This window comes from Aedes albopictus, chromosome 3 (genome assembly GCF_035046485.1).
Source record: "Aedes albopictus strain Foshan chromosome 3, AalbF5, whole genome shotgun sequence".
Taxonomy (NCBI): domain Eukaryota; kingdom Metazoa; phylum Arthropoda; class Insecta; order Diptera; family Culicidae; genus Aedes; species Aedes albopictus.
The window spans coordinates 242,381,092-242,387,011 of record NC_085138.1 but is presented as its reverse complement, the minus strand read 5'-3'; positions in this window follow the sequence as shown (position 1 = coordinate 242,387,011).

The following is a 5,920-nucleotide window of genomic DNA, read 5'->3' as shown; positions in this document are numbered from 1 at the left end:
GGTACGTCTTACAAATAAAATCAATAATTTAATTATTAAACCCAATCGTTTACACTTTTAATGTACTCGACACTCAGGTTTGACGGTTCAGTGGCTCAACGGAGAATTGTTGACTCGATTCAGACGTTCTCTGTGGAAGTGAGTGTTGGCTCGGCTGGCCTTTTGGCCAAGATAAGCTGCTCGCTCTGCGACCCACGTAGGACCATCACGTGTCGCACGGAGTCCTCCGGACGCTGGAAGATTAGCAACGTCATTAGCCACATTACGCACGTCCATAAGATCGTCTTCTCCCCTCCGCCTTTGCCTTGTGGGTCAGCAACTGCTTGCAAGCGATCTAGTCTTGGTAAGAAGGACTTATCGCCGGCTGACAAAATTATTCGTTTGGTTAATGCTGCAGACACCGGAGAAAACGAAATGAAAATTGAAAGAACCTCACAACATCGTCTCGTCAGTGTGGAGTACCTGGATGAATATGTAGAAATGGTTAGGATGAGCGAAACCAGCCCTGCTGCTGAAGGCTCGGCTGAAGGTGAAGCAGAAATTGAAGCGGATGTTCCCCACGATGAAGCCACGGCGATGCCCTCAGAAGAAGATCCGTTAAACTTCTAGGGTGCTACGGTTCGGCCAGCCATAGCACTAGTGGAGCAGTGGCCACAACATCAAAAACAGGAGCAGTGGAAATTCTGACAAACGTTCACAATCGCAGCTTGCAAACAAGCAAACACGGATTGCGGTATTCGGACTTGGAGAGAGACTTTTTCACCTATCGGTGAGATATACAACTTTTTTCCTCGATACCTCCCAAAACGACAATCCATGAACCATGCTTTGCTGTATCATTTTGAATGAACCATTGAAATTTGATTATGATTTTAAAACGACCGTACATTGAGAAAAAAATCGATCGTCAACCCGATATGGGAACGTAGAGTCACACAGATGAAGAAGATGGCAACTAAATAACAATTATCAGTCCAACAAAATCAAGGGAATAATCTCCGTTCAGATCGAAATTTAAAACCAGCAAGCAATTAGAATTAAAAATCTATTTGTCTGTGAAATTGAAATACTTCTCAACTGTGTACTTGAACAATTTTGCAAGAAATTATAGGAGATAGATCGGTTGAAAATCAGAGTATTCAAAAGTACAAAAGTATCAGGAGCATTTCTCATTGACTGGATAACGTACGTATTGCTGAGCGTAGGACATGTATCTATTTCAGCATGACGATAAGCTTGGTGTTCCCGATTCAAACTCTCCATAGGCCTCTATGTCGTTCTTTACAAATCCTTCGTTATCGTCAAGCGACTCATCATCCGTTTTAACGATTTCGCTCAGCTTTGATCATAACTTTTCGCGCTATACATTAATATTTATCCACGACGATTTGTCCCGTTCCATTCTTTTAAAAAGAAGGTTAAAAAGCAATGTCTGAATTAACTATTTGCATATATACCTATTGTGACTGTTCCCGAGAGGGAAACCAGATTTTTATAGCGGCTCAGGTTTTTTGAAGCAACGCTTAAACTGTGAAATTTATTAACAAAAAAAATCAATTAGCACAATTAACAACACAAACTTAATTACTAATCACTTACAATTAAGTGGTTTCCTCTGCCACGACTTATTTTTAAACTTTCAAATCAAGGGTGGTTTAATACGGGTGCAGTTACCCTAAATCGGTATCTTTTGCGCGGGTGCTATTTTTGGGACACAAATGTTCATGATTACTATGCGAATCTAGGCCAATTCCTTCTCTTTGTGTCTACTTACATTACACTCCACTGGCACGATATGTTTCTTTGGTAGCTTTCCCTGTTTCAGGACTACCCGGTACCGGTATTTGCTCAGCTACGGGGAAATATGCAGGTAAGTATTTGAAATCGTTCAGCTAACCATTTACCTTTCTTTTCAGGTTGTAACTTACGGATTTTCTATTAATTCACACCGCACTCTAAATTTCTACTCGAACACCCACAAGTTAATTAAACTAATTTTGTGTGAATTACCAAAACACTTGCAGAACTACTTTCTTGGCTACTCTTAACGATGGCGAAATTCTGTTATTGTTATTGCTTTCCCCTACCATATCACGCATCTCATCTCCCTCATTTCACCTACCACTACTAGCGCGCGAGAACTGTCATGCTGTAGTTATGTTGCGGCTAGACTGGTTCAATTTTAGACCGGCCCAGAAAACTTACTTTGTGCGGCGTCGCAACACCCCAGCCCGTAACATCCGACATTTCCGGATTTACCTTACCTCTAGCGCCGCATGGTTCATCTCGTCTCTACACCTTACCATATGCCGTCCGCAGGTTTGTCAGACTCGCCCATCTGAGCCCTCGATCACCCTCGATGACGCCCCTTTTCCAAGACCTTCGGGTTTTCCCGTCGACCTTGAACACATAACCGCCCTCTTGAAGCGGTTGCTGATCGTCGAACCATTTCGACCGCTGGTTGACCATCGGAAGGTACTCCGACGTCAGTGCTTCGGTTTCGATCATGCCAGCCGTTTCCACTTCCTGGCAACAGATCTCGTCCGACAACTTGCGCCCCTCATCGAGTGCACGCATCGCCCAACTCTTCTTCTTACGGCGATCGATATTGACTTCATCCGGTCCTGCTGCATTCGCGACGAGTCTTCTCGTCAGCCGCTTTTCCTCGTATAGGTGCGGCAACAATTCGCCGCGGTGCCTCGTCGAAAACGCTGGTCCCCACTTGGACCCCACATCGCTCCCAGGACTCTCTCCATCATCTGCAAGATACCACGGTTCAAATGCTCCGGTGTCGCCGGCTTCGCCTCTTCTAGGCCCCGTAGGGTTTCCAGCGAGTTGCCGTTTCGAATTTCGAACCCGCCTTTTTTGTTGATGGACCTGTCCTTCTGCCTTCAGAACCAGCACCGCCATGTTCGTGGTGGTTTTTCCGGGTCTGTCCGGATGAGGAAACGTGGTAACTTCTTGTCCTCGGTCCTTTGACAGCAATCTGGTTTCGCAACGATCGCCGACGAGTTGGGTGGTTTGCTCTCGTATTTCCCGGGCCTGTTTCTTCGCTACGGCTCCCCACGGAATTGCCATCACCGATTCTTCCAACGCATAGTGGCTCTTGAGTAGCTCGGGCGGCAGACCCACGTTTGTTATCTGCCGGTGGTAACCGAGATAGTTGTCAGCCGTCGCCGAGGTTTCCTGTCGCGGCCCATACACAGTCCATCCTAGTTTGGTTCGAACCGCAATCGGTTCCACGGGCGTACCCACCTTTGCTTCTATTGGCGCAAACGCGTGGATGTTGTTTACCCCTATCAGCAACTGCGGCTGTCCGTCGTACGATTCGATGGGCAGCCCTCGCATGTGCTCGTACTGTGCTGCAAGCTCCTCCAAATCCAACTTTTGATGTGGCAGCATCAACTTGTCTACCGTGTGCACTGTGTGTAACAGCATTTTGCCGCCGGCTGCAGCGCCTGTTCCCGACGCCCAAAGACTCATTCTTCGGGAATCCTCCTCTCTCGACGTGTTTCCCGTCCACTGGATGGTCAATCGCTCTTGTACTCCGACCGCGCCCAGACGGTCGGCGAGCTTTTTCTCCACCAGCGTGACGGAGGCACCTTCGTCCAGGAACGCCAGCACTGACACCGTTTTTCCACCGTAGTGCAGCTGCACCGGAACGATCCGGAACAATACCGTGCAGTTTGTCCGGATGTGTGCACTCAGCCCGACCGTATTTTCGACCGGATGCATGAGCGGGTTGGGTCCAGCCTCATCCGAACCCTCCTCTTCGGATTGGGAATCTGCTTCGGACGGCGGCGGTGAATTGAACTCCACGAAGTCCACGTCAACGTTAGCTTCGCAGGCGTCTGCCACGATGTCCATCAGGAAATCCGTCAGCGTCCGCAACGTTGTTTCCCCTCGACCTCGCCGGTAATGGACCCACTCACGCTTTTCCCGATCCGGCAGCTTGGCGACCAGCGACTTTATCAGCAGCGGGTTGACGAGGTGTTGCCGTAGATCCGCTGCCTCTAGATGGCCGCAGAGCTGCTCCACCGTGTTTCCGAATGGAACAAAACTCCTCAGATTGTCTGGCCTCGGGGGTTCCAGCCGGTTCACCTTGTCCAGCAGGCATTGAAGCAGTTGTTCCGGGCGGCCGAAGTGCCGGCGCAGCTTCTCGATTACTTGCGGGATGGATTCGGGAAGAAGCAACTGCCCGGACACCAGCTCGAGAGCGTCGCCTTCCAGGGCTTCCTGAAGTCGCATCAAGTTCTCGTGGTTCATGTAGCCGCAGACATCGTTGGACACTTTGTAGGCCGCGTAGAACAATGGCCACTGTGCTGGTTTGCCGGAGAATTTTGGGAGTTTGTAGGTTAACCCCATCCTCGCAGCCAGCTGTGCCTTCGTCGGTCCGGTCTGCTGCTGCCCCAGCCCGTTTTGGCTGAGACTTCCCACTTTATTGCGCATCTTCCGTTTTGTCTTGCGCTCCATCGACGAGACCGAACTCTGACTCTGCAGATCCGAATCGTAAGAATACTCGTCCTCGTCTTCTTCGTCGGTGCTTTCGTAGCCTCGCGTTTGCTTTCTCTCCTTCTCCTTGCTCAGCTTCAACACGTTCGGGTTGATTTTGCCGGAAGGAATCGCTCGCGAAACGTCCGTGACTACTTTCGGCGCCGGCTTCAACTTTCGACCCGAAAGTTCAGCTAGCTCCTCATCCATGGCCGCCATTTGCATCTCGAAGGACGACTCCCTGTTCGCCTTCAGCCGCTGAAGCTGCTCCTTCTTCTTTTGGAGCATCTCCGCTTGCCATGCTCTTTGCTCCTCTTGTTCCTCAGCGCGCATCTGCAGCTCCAATTCCATTTTTCGCTGCTCGAACGCACGCTGCATCGCCATTTCTTTCTTCCGCAGCAGCATCTCCACCTCCAGCTCTTCATACTGCTGCTTCTGCTTCTCTTCTAACGCTCGGCCTTTTGCTTCCACGCTAGACGCAGCTAGACGAGAGCTGACGCTGGATATGTCCGACTCGTTGCCGTTTTTCCGGGTGCGAGGCTGCTTCTTGGCGTCCTTCTGCTTCTGCCGGTACTCCTGGGCCTTCTTCTGGCAGGCCTTGCTTTGGCAGTACCACTTCTTCGGCAGATTGTCCTCATCGATGTCCACGCAACATGTATGGAACCATTTAGAACATCCGTCACAGCAGACCATCACCTCGTCGCTCGTAGATAGTCCACAAATCGTACATTGAGTTGCCGTCAGATCCATGACGGTTTGGTCGTGGGTGGACTCAGCATCGGAAGTCATCTTTTGGCAGGTCCGAACTTCTCACTTGACACTATCACTTCGGGGAAGTTACTTCGCGGGTGTCACTTAATTTTTAAGAATGTTCCCGAGAGGGAAACCAGATTTTTATAGCGGCTCAGGTTTTTTGAAGCAACGCTTAAACTGTGAAATTTATTAACAAAAAAAATCAATTAGCACAATTAACAACACAAACTTAATTACTAATCACTTACAATTAAGTGGTTTCCTCTGCCACGACTTATTTTTAAACTTTCATATCAAGGGTGGTTTAATACGGGTGCAGTTACCCTAAATCGGTATCTTTTGCGCGGGTGCTATTTTTGGGACACAAATGTTCATGATTACTATGCGAATCTAGGCCAATTCCTTCTCTTTGTGTCTACTTACATTACACTCCACTGGCACGATATGTTTCTTTGGTAGCTTTCCCTGTTTCAGGACTACCCGGTACCGGTATTTGCTCAGCTACGGGGAAATATGCAGGTAAGTATTTGAAATCGTTCAGCTAACCATTTACCTTTCTTTTCAGGTTGTAACTTACGGATTTTCTATTAATTCACACCGCACTCTAAATTTCTACTCGAACACCCACAAGTTAATTAAACTAATTTTGTGTGAATTACCAAAACACTTGCAGAAC